This window comes from Cynocephalus volans, chromosome 1 (assembly GCF_027409185.1).
Source record: "Cynocephalus volans isolate mCynVol1 chromosome 1, mCynVol1.pri, whole genome shotgun sequence".
In the NCBI taxonomy this organism is placed as follows: Eukaryota; Metazoa; Chordata; class Mammalia; order Dermoptera; family Cynocephalidae; genus Cynocephalus; species Cynocephalus volans.
Window position 1 is genome coordinate 3,713,123 of NC_084460.1, and position 19,123 is coordinate 3,732,245.

General features: G+C 52.2%; 1 protein-coding gene across 1 annotated transcript in view; it reads right to left on the reverse strand.

The window, feature by feature from the left end:
• TSPAN9 (tetraspanin 9) overlaps window positions 1-18,454 on the reverse strand; it is a 183,782-nt gene extending 165,328 nt beyond the window's left edge. Inside the window, exon 1 of the mRNA XM_063095159.1 lies at window positions 18,388-18,454. The gene's annotated coding sequence lies outside the window, so the exon portion shown is untranslated. The remainder of the gene's footprint in view (window positions 1-18,387) is intronic.
• Between the last annotated feature and the right edge of the window lie 669 nt (window positions 18,455-19,123).

The window sequence follows — 19,123 nt, forward strand, 5'->3', positions numbered from 1 at the left end:
GAACACACTGTTTAGGGGACTGTGGGAGGCTTACTAGAGGTGCCCATCTCAGCGGGGAAGGATGACGCCGGAGAAGAGGTGAGTCTTAAAATAGTGCAGGACTGCTGCCCAACAGCCTCATGAGGTGACCGGGTCTAGACCCACCCTCACATCCTGAACAACCACAAATCTAGACAGAACATTCGAAACTGTCTCACACACTGGACACAGGCAGCACAGGACCGTAATCCCTGAGAGGAGAGAAACAAACCAGGTGAGTCCTGTGACTACCCAGCTTACTGGCAGGAGGCAGCAAGCTCGGAGAGGAGGAATCCACATGGAGCCCAGTGAGAGACAGAAATTAGAATTCGTGTAGCTAGGATTTTTAGAGCAGAACACCAGAGAAGACAGGACTGCACAGGGAGTGCACAGGGGCCTGCAGAAGAGCACCCTGGAATCTTTGGCTGATCTGCATACTTGTGGGGTGAAATGCCACAAGGCTGGGGAAAAAAAACACTGGAAAGCAGTAGACCAAACAATCTGTGGAGCATGCACAGGGCCAGAAAGAGTTCACATTCCCACCAGCAAGAGTGGAGAGACCTCATAATACACAGGGCATTCGGAAGAATCCTCGGCAGGGTGTTGCCTTAGAAGTGACTCTAAATTAGCCCTAGACCAAAGGCTGCTCTGGATCCACCCCAACAAAGCTTAAAAGCAAACCTCAAACATATGAAACTGATCCCAAGTAATGTAAATGCACGCCAAAATAAAGTTCAATACTATTTAAAGAAATATAACAAAACCCAGCACCCACCAACAATAAATTCACAATGTCTGGCATCCAATCAAAAATTAGCAGGCATTCAAAGAAGCAGAAAAATATGGCCTATAAACAGAAGGAAAATCAATCAATAGAGCAAACCCAAAAATGACAGAGATGATGAAACTAGTAGACAAGGATGAAAAACAGGTATTGTAAATATGCTCCACATGCTCAAGAACGTAAAGGAAAACATAAACATGATGAGAAGAAGAAGAAAAGACATAAAAAAGACTCAAATGAAACCTCTAGAGATGAAAAACACAGTACCTGAAATGAAAAATATACCAGAGGATTAATTAATATCAGATCAGACACTGCAAAAGAAAAGATTAGTGTACTTGAAGACATAACAATAGAAACTATCCAAAATGAACCACAGAAAGAAAAAAGACTGCAGAAAAATTTAACAGACCATCAACAACCTACAGAACTGTGGTACCGTGAGATACATATTCGGTCTTTGTTCCTGTCTTCTGGCACCAACTCCTAAAATCCTTAGAATCTCCTAAGTGCTGTCTTTTTGTATGCTGAGTTGACTGGTGGCCGGCAGCCCCTAGGTATCTTCAGAATGAGGGCTGGTCACCACAAAGACCAAAGCAGGACTTTCAGCTCCACTGCCCCCAACCTCTGGAGAGGGGAGAGGGACTGAAGGTTAAGTTGATCAGTAGCGGCCAGAGATTTAATGAATCATACCTACGTAATTAAGCCTTCATAAAAATCCAAGAGAGTGACACACCTGGGGAGGGCATGGAAGCTCTGTGCCTTTCCCCCATATCTCACCCTATGTCTCTCTTCATCTGCATCCTTTGTAATATCCTTTACAATAAACCCTTAAAAGTGCTTCCCTGAGTATGTGAGCCACTTAGCAAATTAATCGAACCCAAGGAGGAGGTTGTGGGAACCCCGTTTTAGATCCAGTTGATCAGAAGCACAGGTAAAACAACCTGGGGCTTGCAACTGGCATCAGAAAGCAGGGGGCAGTCTTGGGGACTGAGCCCTCAACCCGTGAGATCTGACGCTATCTCCAGGTACATGGTGTTGGAATTGGATTGGAGGGCACCCCGTTGATGTCCGCTGTGGAACTGCTGGCTTGCTTGCTGCCCCACACACTTGGTCACAGAAGCCAGTCTTCTGTGTTGGTGAGTAAGAGGAGAGGGAAAAACACTACTTCCGTGTGTGTTTTTTTTCCTCAAACAAGGATAGTATCAAACAGTTTACATACAATTGAAGTGCTAGAAAAAAAGAAAAGCGGGAACAGGAAAATAAAGAAATAACAGCTAAACAAGTTTCCAAATTTGCTAAAATAATGCAGATAAGAGCTAAAACAGTGCAGGACGGGGAGGCACTTCAAGCAAGGCAGTTCTCACCCAGGACAACGAGAAAGGAGAGCTGCACGGGAGGGAGGAGAAGGGTTACAGAACCAAAGGACAAAGTGGATCTACGTGGGGAATGATGCAGCTGGACCAGAGGATGTCAGTTGCCGGCAGCCTCTGCACACCTCATTCAGTCATGTGGACCCCACCTTGCAGGCCAAGGGGTGGACCCCCAAGTCCTGGACAAGCACAACTGATTTTGGAACCTAAAGTCAGACTTTACAGTTTTCCTAGGCAGGAGGGTCCAGAGAACAAAAAAGAGGTGTGAGATGCAGCTGTGGTATCTAAGCCCTCAGCCGGCCCCCACCTCAAAGGGACGAGCCAGCTGAGATGGGGTTCAAGGGTGGACCCTGCTTGAGACAAAAAGGCCACAAAACATCCTACCCTTCTGAGAAGGTTCATTCCTCTGCGAGTCCTGGAATCAGACACTCTTGAGCAAGAAAGGACCTCAGGGATCATAAACCCCTCACTTCACAGATGAAACAATCCAAGCCCAGAGAAGTGATGTGACTGGCCCAAGTCCAGGTATGGGTCCTGACTCCCAGTGGACGGCTCCTTCCATTCTTCCGCTCTGCCCGTTACCACCCTCTACACTCTGGGCGACATTGTGAGTCTGTGCATGTCTACACATGCCTGTCCCCAAGTGTCCACTCTAGCTCCTCAAGGGCACAGACAGACTCTGGATCCGTGAGCTGCTGAACATCCATGGGAGAGGTGCTCAACACACAATCCATCTGTGCACTGAGCAAATGCGACTCCAGGGAAAGGGAAACAGATGGGGGCTAAGGACATGAGGCCAGAGCCGTCCCTATGCTGACTTTGGTCTGAGCAAGACAGATCTGGAGACTGACCCACCCCCCAGCCAGTGGTCATCCAGGCAATGCCCCAGCAGGTCAGGATGGGGCTGGGTGGGGGGACATTCCTCAGGCTCTGAATACTGCTCCCTTATCAGACTGGCCCTGAGCCACACACTGTGCCTGCTCCTGCTCCCGGAAGGGGGAGACAAAGGGTGACAGGCAGGGGAGGAAGAGGAAATGGCCCTGAACTTTCCTTCCCACCCCCTCCCCCAGTCACCCTCCCTCAGCCCATCTCTGCTGTGGGCTCTGGGCTGGGTGGCACCTCCTCCCAGAGGTTAAGAATGAGCAAATTCTTGGGCTATTCCTGGAGCCTTGATTTTTATCATCCTTCCATTCTGGTCAATTCTGAGAGGCCCACAGCCGGGAATGCCAGAGAGGTCTGAGCCGGCCTTCCGAACCCAAAATAACCCCACATGTGCCTGTCTCAAGTCCCCACGGATTTGGCCATTTGGGGTACATGTTTTCCTGCAAAGCTGCCCGCAGTCCCGCAAGGCTGCTGGGAGCTCCGACATGCCCTGGCTGGAGCACGGGAAGACGGAGCAGGCATGGAGCGAGGGGAGAGAAACAACAGAGTCCAGGGCAGGGTCTAGAAAGCCTGGCTCCAGCCTCCTCTGCTCAACTGCCTGCAGATCCTAGGAAAACCAGCCTCAGTTTCCTCAGCTGTGGTGCTTCCAAGCTTCCAGGCGGCCCCCTCTTCCCTCAACTTCCTCTCTACCTCCTTTGGGAAAGACAATGTAACTCTTCCCAAGCTGCGGACACTTTAAGAGGGAGCTCCTGACTTAAGAGAGATCCCTGCCTCCTCCCCAGAGACATTTCAAACCCCTGTGATTATGAAGATGGATGGCTTTAAACCAAGCAAGTGCTCTAAGAGACCTGGGGAAACGGACGAGATTAGGGTCACATTTCTTTTCAGATCACAAGTGTAGTCAGTATGCATTCATTCAAAAAATATTTGAGTGTCCACCAGTGCCAGGCAATGAGAAAACAGAAAAGTACCAGTGGAGGAGAAAATCGAAACCAGTGCACTTCAGAAGGAATAATAAGGCCATGTGCAGCCAGAGAGGTGCAGGTGAGACATAAGAAATGCCCCCGCCTGTGAGAGACCTGGAGAAGGCTGCAGAGGTCCTGAGCTTGTCAGCTGTCTGAAGCACAAACACTGTTTGCTGTCCTGGGGAGTGGGGAGGGTGGAATTGGTGGCAGGGTCTCAGAAATGCCAGGGTCTACCTACAGACCAGCTCTTGCACCACTGGGGGCGGAGGGGGGGGGTTATGTGGCAGCACCTGTGCTTTAATTCCTGACATGAATCAAGAATGCATTAGAGTTACTTGATTTAAAACAACCACCGCTGCAATAATAGATACTGCCTTTTTAGTTGTTTCTTTAAAGCCACACCATCCATCTCCTATGAATGCCTAGGAGACTTCTTGGCAAGCATTGGAGAGGGCTGGGAAGGTCCCAGGAGTCTTCTACTCTGCTGAAACTTGTACAGAAGGAAGAGGTTTGGGAACTATACCTTTGGAAGTGATGCTGGGCAAGCTGGGGAAGCCACCAGGAGTCTGTGGCTGGCTCAACCCAACCTCTAGACTTTACCCCCAAAATGCCTTGCTGAGCTACTGCCACAGCTGGAAACATTTTAAGAAAAGACTCCTGAAGACCAAAGAGCCTCCAAAAGAACAAATATCTCATGGCAGAATTTCAAGCAGCTGCCCAGGCTAGTGGGGAGCTAGTTGGGATAGATCTTTCCCCCAACCCCTCAAACTGTGGCTGGCCCTGTTGAGTTTCTTTCCATTTTTGTAACTCACTGTCCCTTTCCTACCTTCCATCAACAACCACGTATTGAGGCCTACAATGTGTCAAGCACTCTTGTATGGGGACCCGTTAGATCCCACAACACCCTCCCTTGCACAGAAACTGATGGCTGGGGTAGGGGTGGCATGTGGCAGCCTTGGGCCCCTGTGCATCTCCTGCAGCAGCATAAGGAGCCACAGCTGACCTGCTGCCTACTGCCCTGAAGGTGCACAGACATCAACTGGCCTGCACGGGAGAGCTGGGGACAGACCCCACCTTTGCGATTTTCTTCCTTCCTCTGGCCCATGAGCCAGAATCTGAGCACAATGCTCAGCTTATCTAGTTCAGGAAATACATGCTACCCACCAAAGGAGAAAGGTCCTGTAGTCTCAAGAATCACCTTTCACTTTCTCCCTTGCCCCAGCGTCAGGGTGGGGCTCACACTCAGGAGCCTATTGCCCCCACCCCACCTCTGGCCCGCAAAGAGAGAGTCAAGCCTGTGCACCTCAGCTGATGGGCACAGCACCACCAGAACCAGCTGCAAAGAGGACCCAGGAGACTAGGCTGCCAACCCATTCTCCAGAACTGGGGCGATTCTGTAGCTTCCTCTCTTGGATACATGTGTCTTGCACTTAGTATTAGCATCCTAAAGACCAGTGGCCCTAACAGTACCCACAGAGGAGAGGCAAGGTGTACAATTCAGGTCCTCCAACTCCAGGACCCTGAATGCTTCCCACGTGCATCAGGCCCAACCTGAGCATGAGGATGTGAGCCCCTTGGAGGGAGAGGACCACCCTGCCTGATCTTTTCCACCCTGCCAAGAGAGGTGTCCAGGCCAAGAGAAGGCTAGCAGCACCTGCCAGTTCATGCCCGGGCCATGGTGGCAGTGAAGCTCGCTGACCTACTCCTAACCTCCCTGTCAGCCAGCAGAGTGTGGCTGTCTGAGAAAGCCACACACGTACCACAGAAGTACTGCCACTGCTACGTTCCTGAAGAACAGTCCTCAGAGCCCAAGGCTCAGTCCACCGAGCATCCTCAGGAGACCATCCTTATCCATATAAGGACATCAGATTTGCTTTTTTACTTTAATTTTTTTATTTTAATAAAATGTTCTTAACTATCTGATTTAGAAAATTCAAAACTATCATAAGAGATGCAGAAAAGAAATAAACGAAAAAAACTTAGATCATAATCAGAAATGAGTTTTGAGCTTATTTCCATCTCCCATAACAAAGCCTGTCACAGAACATGAATGATAGTTACATATTTAACAAGTTACACAACATATATAAAGATTATTATACCCTAAAAGAATTATGTAAAGTTAATGTTTGATTAAAATATTTACATCATGGTGCTTTGTAGAGTGCTTAATAGCCTTTTTTTTTTCTATAAAAAGATCAACAAAATTTGCAAACCTTTATCTAGACTGACCAAGAAAAAAAGAGAGAAGACAGAAATTACTGAAATCAGAAATAAAGTAGAGGCACGGTAAAGCAGCTGTTTCTTCTATTACTCTGGAGTGGGCTTTGAAGAGAGAGATGTCCTCTTCTTTTTCTGGTCTCTGCTGGTGACTGTCCTTGGGTCACCGCAGTCAAGTGTCTGGCAGGCTGCTTTTGCAGCACCTGTGGCTGTGGTGATGGCCGAGGTGGGCCACCTGCGAGGAAGTGGTGTTTCCATCGTGCTCCTTGCCTCTTTCTGGGCAGCTCCTGTCTAAGGACCCTGGGCGTGCTCTGTTTCTTACCTGCTTCCAGGCAGACGGGGTTGCCCTTGGCTCTTGCCTAAGGACCCCAGGACATCAAATTTGTTAAACGACTGAGTCATTTGAACAAGCACTGGGTAAGGTGGATGATGAAACTGGGTGACACCATTTTTCGTGTCAAATTAGGTGTAACTATAAAGCAGCAAGGATTCCCAGCTGGGCCAAAGCAGGCATCACCTCAGAGCCCCACAGGGGCTCTCGCTGCTTCTACAGAAACCTGACCCCTCTTCTCAGCTTGCTGCCTTCAGAGCCCACTCCTGGGTACCACAGGTGCTGTGGAGTCGAGCCCCAGGGGGATATGGGAGAAATGGATAAAACAGAAAAGATAGCTGGTAACCACAGACAGAAAGGGTTGGAGACTAACTTGACCTTGTGCTTGGCTGAAGCTCTCATCACACAGAGCACCAAAAGATGGGCCAAAAGATGTCTCAGGCCCTTTAGGAATCAACGTGCTCAAAAGCTACTTGTTGATTAATTGACACTATGACTCTTGAGCATGCTGAAGTTGGAACCATCCTCACAGCCATGGAGAACCAGTAACGGGGGGTGCGGGGGAAGGGATGATCAGAGAAGTCAGGAACAAGAGAAGGGTCTCTGCTTATGGGGAATTTACCTACTATGTGCCTCGAACTAGCAAACTCTCAGTTGGAGCAGGCTGAGGACCTCACCCAGCTTTTCCAATTCCTTGGCCAACAGGAGTTGCTGAGGTTTCTTGTCTTGCCTATGACATCAGATTTCTCAAAGGCTGCAGAGTCAGCTTTGCATGTTTTCATCAACACTGAGCGCTGGTAAATATTAAGCCGGCCAGCTGACCAGATATCATTAACCCTGCAACAGTAGCACAATGCTGGCACCTCCGAGTCACCCAGCTGCACTGGGGGAGTGCCCACGTGTGGCACAGCTACCCACCTCTATGGTACCAGGCCCTGCTCCCCAACATCACGGTCTTCAGCAACTCCTCTCACCGAGCTGCACCAGGTCTCCCCCAGCTGAGCTGTGGAGTGCAGAAGGCTTTCACAGTGAACCTTTTCAGCCACAAAACATTTCTGTTCCAAGAGATGCTGAAAGGGAGCAGGAAGAAGATAAAACGCCAAGGGGTTTAGAAATGCAAAAGCCCGCTCTGCCTTTGCTCTTATTTGATGAATGCACAAGCCACCAGGCAGATGACGAGCAAAAGCACACTGCAGCGCTAGGAAAGTGCATTTCACCAGGTCCAGCCTCAGACCTCCAGGGAGAGGCAAGTTTGCTGACAGATTAGAGCTGGCAGAACTTCTCCACCAGCAGTTCCACTGTAGCATCCTCTGAGCCAGGGTCTGGCGTCTATTCACGACCCATTGCTGCCTTGCCCTGCTTCCCCCTGCTCCCTGCCACGTAGGACATTCCACAAGAAAGAGAGAGCTACCAAGGCAGGTGACAAGAAGAGAAAACCATAAAAACTAACACCTGTGGAAAGTGAGAATGTCACGTCCATCATGAGTTGCCTGAGAAGGACAGCGGTCACGAGAGCTGGAGAGGAAGCCTACAGCACAGCAGGTGTGGTATTTGCTGGGTGAATGGGTGACTGAAATCCCAACAGAGTCTGGACCTCAAGTGCCCAGCTGGCTTTGTTAAATACCTGCCACTCACGGACTCAAATTCTTCAGAGATTGCAATGAAAATTAGCAGGGGGCACTGAGCCAACCTCGTGGCAGCTTTCGGAGGGCAGGAAGGTTCAACTTCTACAGCTCTAGGAGCCTGCCCGCAGGAGACGCTGTCCACTGCAATGCCAGGCCTAGCCACCCACACACACAACCACACTGAATCCACCTCAAACAATACCTGTACCCCACAAGAAGATTATATGTCCCACCCTTGCCAACTTCACTGGTTGGCTCATCTGGGGCAAGCAGTGGGCTGGGAAGAGCAAGGGCCTGTATTATCTCCCAAAGATCTGTGGGCTCTGTCTCCAAATATTCTACCTTTCCTGCTTCTGGGCATAGGGAGGGATTGTGCAACCATGCCGTCCCATCCCTGAACACACGTCCCTCTGATGTGACTCGGCCAGTCTTCCCACCAAGAGATGGAGTCTCTTTCCAGCCCATAGTTCTGCAGTCCTGTGCCTCACTCTGACCAGCAGTAGATGGGTATTGTGTCTGTGAGGCTTCCAAGCCCAGACCGAAGAGGTCTTGTAAATTCCATTCACCTAAAGAGCTAGTTTCCTTGACAGTGAGAAACCACACGGGGGGAGAGAGGCCCAGCGGCGAGCCAGCACCAACCAACAGACATGTGAGCGATGCCCTCTCCAGCCATCCAACCCTCAGAGCCACCAGTTGCGGGCCACAGCACTAACAAGCTCAGGCGAGACCAGCCAAGCCCACCCCAAATGGCTACCCACAGAACTGTGAGCAGATAAAATGGATGTGGTGTCAATCCACTAAATTTTGGCCTGGCCTGTTATGCATAGATAATTCAGCAAGTCTATGCAGCTACTGAATAGAATGAGGTCATTCCACATGGGCTGATGTGGAAAGATGGTAAAGCAGCAGCAGAGAGTCTAATGCAACTTTACTTGTGGACATTGAGAAGGTAAACAGTAGACAGCTGGATGCCAGCCTATCATAAAGAAACCTGGGGAGATTACAAGCCAAAATATTAATGGTGATTATCTCTCAAGGGTAGGATTACAGGCCATCTTCCTTTTCTACACTTCAGGTATTGTTGAGTATTTTAATGAGTTTGTATGAATTTGGCTATAAGTTAATTTTTCCTAAAACATCCCTTTTCATCCTGTCATTCTCCCGTTCCTCAAAGCCACCCTCTGGGTGGCACTGCAGGTGCTCGGAGTGAAGAGCCCAGCCTCTCTTACCAGCCACACTCCTCCTCCTCCGCCCAGGCCATGCCATCTCCACCCCAACCTCCAACCTTTCCACCCACTACAGCGGCCACCCAAAGAGCCCCAACCCTCTCCTTTACCTCTCTAAATCCCAGCCTTCCCTCAGCCCCACCCCATCTCCCAAGTTCCTCCACAGAGCCTCTGAGAAAGCTCCACCCAACCCAGCCCTCAACTGGAGGGTGTCCTACGATTCTCCCTGCACTGTGGACACCAACCGCTCCTTACAGGGACCTTCACAGACACAAGCTGGCAGGCACCGCCACCCCAGCTTCTCTGTGTACCAGTGTGAGGGGGTAGAGCCAAGACAGGGGTCCTAACCTGCTTCCTTCTGCCACCCACAGCCTGGACAGTGGGTGATGACCCGCCCGGAGCTTCCTCACAGCCTCCACTGTCCCAGCAGCCAGTCAGTGGGAGCCAGTATGAACCGGCTGCTAATTTAGTGACTCGTGTCATGGGTGATGCTGTAAACCCCCACCCTCACCCGTCCCACATTCTGCACACAGAGCTTGTAATGGTCAAACAGATCCAAACTCTGGCTTCAAACCTAATTGCCTTCCTGGGGGACCCAACAGTTCTTCCTCACTCAGGTCTCTGCAATCTACATGTCCAGTTTTTAAACAAACCTGTTTAGAATCTCCCAGGATTGAGACAAGTGGAAAATTGCAAGGCCAAACCTCTCCCTCATTTTCTCTAAAACAAAACGTGTCATTCTGCATGTTCACATACCCAGAACACACACTCCATTCAAACTCCGCCAGTCACCCAGCCCCTCTGAGCCCTCCTGCAGGACTTGGCACGGCTTGCTGGGGGCTTGCTGAGGAGGACCTGTTCCCTCTGTCCTGGCACCTCCACCCCCAGGGCTTATGGAGAGCTTGGGGCCCCTAAGCCCCAGTCTCCACACTGTGGCAGGTGGCTGGGGAGAGGATGTAGGCAGGGCTGACAGGTACTTTGTTCAGGTTTCACACTGCCCTCTAAGGAGGGAACATTCATGTCCCAGGTATATACAGACCTACTGAGAGAGCACAGGTGGTCCTCTCCACAGACTCCCATAACAACACAAACGAACTCCCTCCCACATAAGCTCTATGGGCACACCCAGCCACACACACACTAGGGCAAGCACACACATACTCACTCACACACACACACACACACACACACACACACACACACGCATGGCCACACCCTGTTCCAACCTCACTCTGAGCACCTCCTCCCTCCAAGATCACCTCCTTCCCCAACTCTGCACCTGACATGCTCTTGCTGGAACTGGAAGCAGCAGAGAGAGCATGCCGCCAGCAGCATGTGCCCCCCTGCCAGGGGGAGGTGTGCGCCCACATGCACACACAGTCAGGGTCACTGCCTGCCAGGCTCCGGAAGGCTACTCCAGGCACAGCTAGACATCGTTACAGTTGTACAATAATACATTCAGTTCAATTTTCATTTCTAACCTGAAGAAGGGCCACTTTTGAGAGTTGCACCGAGGCGCAGTAAGGATCAGCAGTGGCCCAAAGCTACTAAGGCCAAGGCCTCGCCAAGATCCTGCACCAGAGACCACAGGACCCTTCCGCCTTCCTGTAGTGACAGCCAAGCCTCTCCAACAAGCCGGGGAATCCCAGGGGCACCTACTGAGCTTCCTGACTCCTCAGACCCCCTGGACCTTTCTCCACCGCATCCTTTCCTGTTCCCATCACAAGAGCAGACGTCTCAGCAAATGCTGACCACTGAGAGTGGGAGTGGCCACAAGACTCTCAGAAAGTAAATATCCGAAGCACAGCCACTACCAGCCGTCCACTCCAAGGGGCCTGAGGACAAAAGAGGGCAGACTCAGAAGTATAGATGGTACTCAACAATGACAGTCCCAGAATCCTCGTGTGGCTCCAGCACGCTCACATGATGTCATGTGCAGGGTGTGAGGCTGGTGAAGCCAGAAGAGGCGCTCCTATCTCCCCTGCTCCCAAGAGCCCCAGCCCAGGTCAGGCCGAGTTTCCAATTGTGTTTTTGTTTGAGGGCAGGGAAAGGGTTTGGAAGTGGAGCTGCACCCAGGCAGATACACTCATGTCATTATGCTGTGGCTATAGTCAATGCTGAAATCATTACCTCCTAGGAGCCTCTAAGTACCAGCATCAGGTGGGGGCAGCAGGAGAGGCTAAAATGAAAGTAGCAGAATGCCCTGGCGCTGAGGTCAGGAGAAGACCGCCACTCACTAGGCAGGCCACCACCTCTGTAAACACCACTCCCCAGGGTTCTGTCCAAAACCCGGGCCCGTTTGCTCATTCACTTCATTGTTTTCCCTGTGGCCACCTCCAGCCAGAGGCAGAGGAGGCCCTTGTGAGAGGAGGAGGAACAAGGGGAGCCCTGGGACTGGAAGCCAAAACCCAGGTGTGCTCCCTCATCCACCTCCAAAGTCCCCTGGAGCGGAGCTAGAAGGACATTAGCAACGGGTCACGCAGCCTCTAGTTCCACAGGCAAGGAAACCGGCCTGAAGAGAGCGGTTCACCTGCCGAAGGTCACATGGTGATCAGAGGCAGGAGCAGGCGCCAGGGTAGGCACTCCTGGCCTATAGCTTGTCATTACTCCAGAGGCTCAAGAGCATGGCAAGAAATGGCAGAACCAAAGTGCTGCAAGGCCACAGCCATCGGAGAGGATGAACTTCCTGTGTGCAAAGTCCTTCACTTGCGTCCCCTCACTTGGGCTTCAACACTGACATGCAGAAGGAAGCCGGCATGTGGCTGAGAATGCCTGGTGAGGTCAGGGACTGTCTGTCTCCCCAGGGCCATGCAGCCTCCTGGGAAGCTCCCACCAAGTTCTGCGATGGGGCAGGATGTCACTCCCTTGTCTTCAAGTCCTTCCCTCTCTGCCGCCTGATCCTCAGCGCAAGGCCCATTTCCCTTGGCCCAGGCCATGAATCCGGCTGCACTGTACAATCCAACCATAGGCAGCGCCCCAAATCCCAGAGCTGCGAGAATGAAAGCAGACACCCATCCAGGCCCCAGGGAGGAGGCAGCCCATACATTCCTGCCATAAGCGGGCACAGGGAGGGACCGGCAGAGGATTCCCAACCTCGGAAGAGCAGGCCACAGGTCTGCAGTAGGTATGACCGGCGCCGCAGGTACAGCAGCCGGGCTGGAACCTCTGCTCCACCTAGCACTAGAGAGAGGCTCCTGGCCCCAGCTGCTGTGCTGTGAAGTAAAGGGAAAGGATAGGTGCCTCACAGGACAGTTGTGAAAGTGAAATGACATTTAAATTATGACTTTGCCCAATTAAATTACATTAGCTGCGGACATATGTAAGTAAAGGGTATAAAACTGTGGCTGATGATGATGACAGATATGACTACCAGCATCCTGAGTATAACGTGCCAAGAGTGGCAGGACAAGAAGAGGTTCACGGCACTCTTGGGCCACCAAATAACCCCTGCTGGAACTCAGAGACAAGGAGTCTGTTTGGGCAAGATAAGGTGCCAGCCAGCACCCCTCTTCTATGCTCCACTCCTCTTCCCAGAAGGTAAGGGATTTACTTCACATCACCAGCAGGGAGAGGTCACAGGATGAAATGCACATAAATTCAAACAGTAAAAGACCCAGGTTGGTAAGCAGCAGCCCCAGGGAACCTGAATCAGCAGCAGCACACTGGCTACCCAGTAGCTCTGCCTACTCTAGCTCAGCAGGGACCTCAGTGGACCAGAACCAGCAATCAGCAAGCCCCCAGGGGCCTTGAGGAGCAGAGATGAGGACACAATCTGGGGGGCATTCCTGCAGCAGCTGGTACAAAGGAATGGAGATACTCACAGCTTCTTTTCTAGCCTGCTTTTGGGAGGCCCCTCCACCCTGACTCCCAAGCCTGCTGGGAAGAAACAGGAAGCAGGAAGTCATAGGCCTCTCCTGCTTCCCTAGGCTTCCTCCATGCCATTAGGGTGGCAAAGAAAGAACTAAGAAAGAAACTGAGAGTACTATCAGCTGCCAACCCAAAACAGTGGGGAGGAGAGGAGGTAATTCTCTCCTGGACCCCGAAGCCCAACTTAGAGAGCTTATAAATTCAAGTCAAGAGCGAGGGTAAAGGGACATCTAGAAAGAGTCGGCATCCTATTCTATCCTCCCCAACCCACAGTGAAATGGCAAGAAAGACTCTGACTTCAGACAGAGGTTAGAACACACAGACTTTCAGAGGCCTCACCACACAATGGACCCAGACTGACACTGACCTGTTTTCTTTGAATTTCCTACAAACACCATGACTGCTGACAGATAAGAAAAGATCACAGGGTATTCCTGCAGAAAAATAAAAAATTAGGTCATCACTTTGCTATGAAGCCACTCTATGCTGAATTCTGTCCAGCAACAGCCACTCTTTGGGACATGAGTCTCCCACCAAGAATCCACGCATTTAACAAAGAGACAAGGCCAGAAATGGCAAAGGGGTTCCGCTGTTGTGGCAATTCCACTCGGCTGGTGGTGGGTGCCTGCAGCATTCTGAGCAAACCCAAGCACGGCTCACCAGGCAAGACAGCAGCAGTCAACTATTTATGTCTTCTGTGGGCACTCACAGAAGTAACAGAATCCACACCACATATCTGCCACCCCTGAGGTAGACCCTTGGCATCCAAGGATTTCACATTTACAATTTCGACCCCTCACAAGTGATCCAAAGTTTCGAGACCGTACAGTGAGTGCGTTTACTGTGACATGAGCTCAATTCTCATGTGCTATGAGTCTGATGAGAAGGCACGGACCACTCTTGTTTTCATAACGACCACATCCAGAGTCACTCTTGTGGAGCGACAACTTGGTGGGAACAGCCACCAAGTGAGAGATAAAACTGCAGCAGAAGGAGAAAGGGCAGTTAACTCGGAGTACAAGGACACACACAGGAAACATGTGACCCTGCGCAGAAACATGACTCCGGAGAAAGGCAGGCCCACGTACAAATACTGCTGTGGATGCAAACCTGGGATTCGAGAAGGTGCAAGACTCATTTCTCTAGGATGCCAGGGTCTGGCCTGTGCCTACCCTGTGCCCTCAGCAGTGGGTACAGAGCAAGGACCACATCAGAGGAAGTCAGAGCCCATGCCATGAAAGTACTCACAATCTAGAGGAACAAAGATACCCACTGGCAATGGCAACTGGCATTGCATTTTCACAACCATCAGCTCAGAATCAGCCACGATCCCCCTTCATCCTTCCTCACGGCCCATCCAATCAATCCACAAATGGTCTCCACCCTACTTCCACAATGTCTCGGATTCATTCCCTCCTTACCATTCCTTGCAATGGCCCAGCCAGTCTCCCCACCGTGATTTCCCCTGTTCACAGACCCCCGACTCACCCTCCTCCAGCCCAGCCCTGCTTCTGTGACCCCTACCCAGAAGCCTGCAAAGGGCCCAGAGCCTCCCACGATGGACCACTGTCTCCCCAGCCCCAGCTTAATGCCTGTACATGGTGGGCACGCAACTTCTCTTGAATGTGTGAATGAACAGATGAAATTCATTGACTGGACATCTGAAGACACCCACAATATGGCCATCATCTACCTGCCCAGCCTCTTCTCCATCGGCTTCCCTACACCCACCCCACACCCCTAGCACTTTCTCAGTGCCCATCCACAGGCTTGCCCTTCCTCCCTCTATCCACATGCAAGCCACTGTTCAAGGTCAGTGTCCACCACCACCTGCCGCATGAAGTGTTGCTCCCCAATCAGGGTGACTGACCCCGTTTGAACACACACAGCTTCTGCTCTCAGAAGCCACTCACCTTGTACTTTGAATTGTTATTTTTGGAACTCCTTTCTTAACCCTTTACTGGATTATAAATCCCACAAAGACAAGGCCTTTTACCTCTTTTATTTTTGCATCACCAGAGCTTAGCACAGACCCTTGTACAGATGACGCACACACTAAGTGTTTGTGGAATTCACTTAAGAATTACCCAAGGCAGTGCGTAAAAGCCAGGAGAAAAGTGAAGACAGAAAATGCCATAGGAGTTCCAAAGAAAAAGAGCTTCATTCTCAGGTGCCAGGGAAGGCTTCGTGAAAGGGGCACACACATCAGCAGGGTCTTGCAGGAGGCAAGGGGGGAATGGGCAAGAGCATTCCAGGAAGGTGGAACAGCATGAACTAGGTGCAAAGAAGGGATGAGCAGGCACGCCTGGAAGCTGTCTGGCTGGAACTGAGCACTCCTGGAAGAGCACGAGTGGGAGGTGAGGCCAGACAGGCGGGCTGGGGCTGGCTAGGAAGTGCTGAGTCTCAGGTAAGGTACCTGGATTAGTCAGTGGGGATGACAAGCACTGCAGGCCTGGGCCTTAATAGAAGAAGAAAAGAAGTCTTGTCCTCTCTCATTCCAGGCATATTGGTCTAGTCTCCCCAGCTAGGTCATAAATAAGTCGTCATTTACTGCACACCTGCTGTGTATGAGGCCCTAAACTACGTGCCTCACGTACGTTATCTCATTGCTCCTTCCCACAGCCCTCAGAACTTGGTATCATTATCCCCATTTTGCAAGCAGGAAGCTGAGGGCACTTGCCCAAGGCCTTACCCACCTCATTCCCTTAACAGTACTGGCGGGAACGGGGGTTACAGACGCAGGGATGAGAGAGGGCACTCCACCAGTTCCCCCCCTCCCCAGCCCCAGGGCTTCCCCCTAAACTGGGCTGCTTTTCCACAACTCTCCTTATTAATTCCTCAAGAGCAGCATGTACTAAGCACATAGTAGGAGCTTAAGTAAGCACACTGAACAAAAAGTAGAATGGAGGTTGCCAGAGGCTGGAAGCAGGATGAGGGCAGGCAATTGTTATTTAATGGATATAGAGTTTCAGTTTTGCAAGATGAAAAGTTCTGGAGATGTGAGTATACTCACAGCAGTGTGAGTATACTTAATGCCACTGAACTGTACACATAAAAATGGTTAAGACGATAAGTTTTATATTGTGTTTTTTTTAACCACAATTAAATTTTTTTTAAATAAAGCATACTTATTAATTGACCAGTTGCCAATATCATCTTACATTATTAATTATCTGATGCTGAAAGAGACTAGAAACATTTTAATCCAATATCCCTCCCAAACGAAGGGTTGCAAATGGAAGGCAACTTGCCCAGGTTTATGCAAACAGGAGGCATTAGGGCCCAGACAAAACCGCACAGAGAACATCGACAGATGGCAGCATGGCACAAGGGTCAGAAGCCAGGGGTTCAAGTTTTGCTTCTTTCACTTAATGAGCTTTGGGACCTTAGAGAACATATTTGTTCTTTCTGAGCCTTGTCTTCCTAACCTGCAAGAAGGCAATTAAAAGTAACATACACTTCACAAGATTATGTATGAACCAAAAACAATTACACACACCTACTGTACAGAGAAAGCACTCGGCCAACTATAAATTAGCTTATAAACACTAGTTATTGTTATTAATACTAAATATCTGTTCATCGACTTAAAGAGCCCTACCAGAAGACTAAAATCTGATTGGATACAACAACAACAAAAAAATTCCCACTACATTCTGGTCCACTCTCAGCTGTACGCAGCAGGTCTTTGATGAGTGAGAACAGAATTGAATTACACTCAAGTTTTACCCACCCCAGTCCTCTTCCCACCCTCACCCCCAACCCACAGCCAAGCTGCATCAGCCATGCCAGGACCCGGCCAAGGGTAGGAAGCCAGTGTGATTGTCTGCCTCTCTGGCTGCATTCTTCAGCTAAATATAAATGATTTGGCCAGTCCATTGTTTGAAATTATCCATAATCCCTCTTCTCCCGTCCCGTTACTTAAGATTGCAAAGTGACTGGACTGCTTTACAGCAGAACATACACACAAAACATTCTCTGTGGCTATTTTTAGCAGAGAGAGGGGAGCTGCCAGGTATATAGGGATCAGAGCATGAGTCCTCAGTTTTCTCCACTACTCCAGGAAAGCTTCCTGGAGGAGGAAACACCGGAGTCACTCCAGAGAAGGGGACAGCCGCAGGTCAGAAAGGCATCCTCTGGTAATGTGAGTTTGGTTCTCTGGGCCAAGAGGTAAGCCACTGCCTTCTTAGCCCCATTTCTGGGGATGGGGAGGAAAGGTCAACATGGCTTAGGGGATTCCATGCTACCCCAATACTTCAAGCTTCCCCAAACATGACAGGCATTTGGGGGAGGATGTGGAAGAGACCAGTATCTTTCTCCAGGAGAGCGGAGATCCAAGACTTTAGTTGGTAGATGCACAAGTACAAACACCGCTCTCACGACAAGCCAGTTTCTTGTTTGGACTCTTCTTTTTTTTTTTTTTTTAAACCACAAGAAAGTTTTTTAAAGTTCCAAACTCGAATGCACAGATGGCCTACATCTCGGACCTAGGGGTGTGCCAAAGCCCTGTCCCTCACAGAGCCGGTCTGCCAGCAGCGGCCCACGGAGTGGTCCAAGGTGCCCGGCGTGGGGGCGCTGCAGGCGGTACCCAGTCCCGCCCGAAGACCCCCCGGCCCTCTCTGGGTGGCTTGTACGGACTGTCCCAAGCCGGTCCGCTGGGCCACATGGTCAGCAACCCCAGACAGCCCCTGAGTCACCCTTTCTGCTGCATCCTACGCACCTCCCATCCCTTCGCCTGGGCTTCCTCTCGCCCGCAGCCCCATTCCTAAAAAGTCTCCCTCCGAGCCTCTGCCCGCCGACCCGTTCGCTCCCCGACCGGGCCCCGCGCACACCTTCCCGTGCCCGGCCCGCTGCCCGCCCCCTCACGACGCGCCTCCCCGCTCCTCCCTCCTCTCGGCCCACCACCGCCCGGCCCACACCGCCTGCCCAGAGCGCCCCGTCCCCGGGCCGCCGCCAGCCGCGGCCCCCTCTCGGGACCGAGTCGGGGGCTTGCCCAGCCGGCCCGGCGTCGGCGCCAGTCCCCGCCGCTCCGCACGCCACCGAGCCCGCGCCCCGCGGCCGGCCGCCCCGCCCGCGCGCCCCGGGGCCGCACTCACCGCGCTCGCAGGAATGTGGGGTGCCCGCTCGGCTCGCGCTCCCGCACCGCCGCCGCCAGCGGAAACGGGGGGCGGGGCCGGGGCTGGAGGAGGGGGCGGGGCCTGCCCGGGAACGGAGAGCCGCGGGGCGGGGCCGGGCTGGCGGCGGGGCGGGACCTGCCCGGGAACGGAGGGCCGCGGGGCGGGGCCGGGCTGGCGGCGGGGCGGGGCCTGCGAGCCCGGAGAGCGCGGGGCGGGCCGGCCGCGGGGCCTGCGCGCTCAGAGCGGGAGTCGGAGCCGAGGGCGGGCCCGGACCCCCGGGCTGGGTCCCAGCGTTCGAGCCGGAGGCAGCCAGACGAGGAGGACGGGGCCCACTGGGCACGGGCGCCCGGGCCAGGCGCGGCCGCGCCCTCGGGGTTCTGGAAGCCTCCCTCCCCACCCCGCCGCCCGGATTCACCGATCGGCCGCTCATCCGAGGTGTTATTGCAACGCCCACCCCCTACCCCGAACGGGCCTGGCCGCCGCCCTCCCTGAGCTGGGGAGGGGGCGGTCAGGGCCTGGAAGTCTGCGCTCCTGGGCTCCGCGCCCACACGCCCCTCAAGGGCCGTCCTGGCCAGGGCCTCAGCTTTCCCGCTCGTGCCCGGCTGTCCAGCCTCAACACCACCCTCCACCCCCACCCCTAAGAAATCCTTCCCTGGTACTGCGGGCGGAGTACTTGAGGTGTTACAAGGCGGATGCGTATTAGGTACTGCCGGAG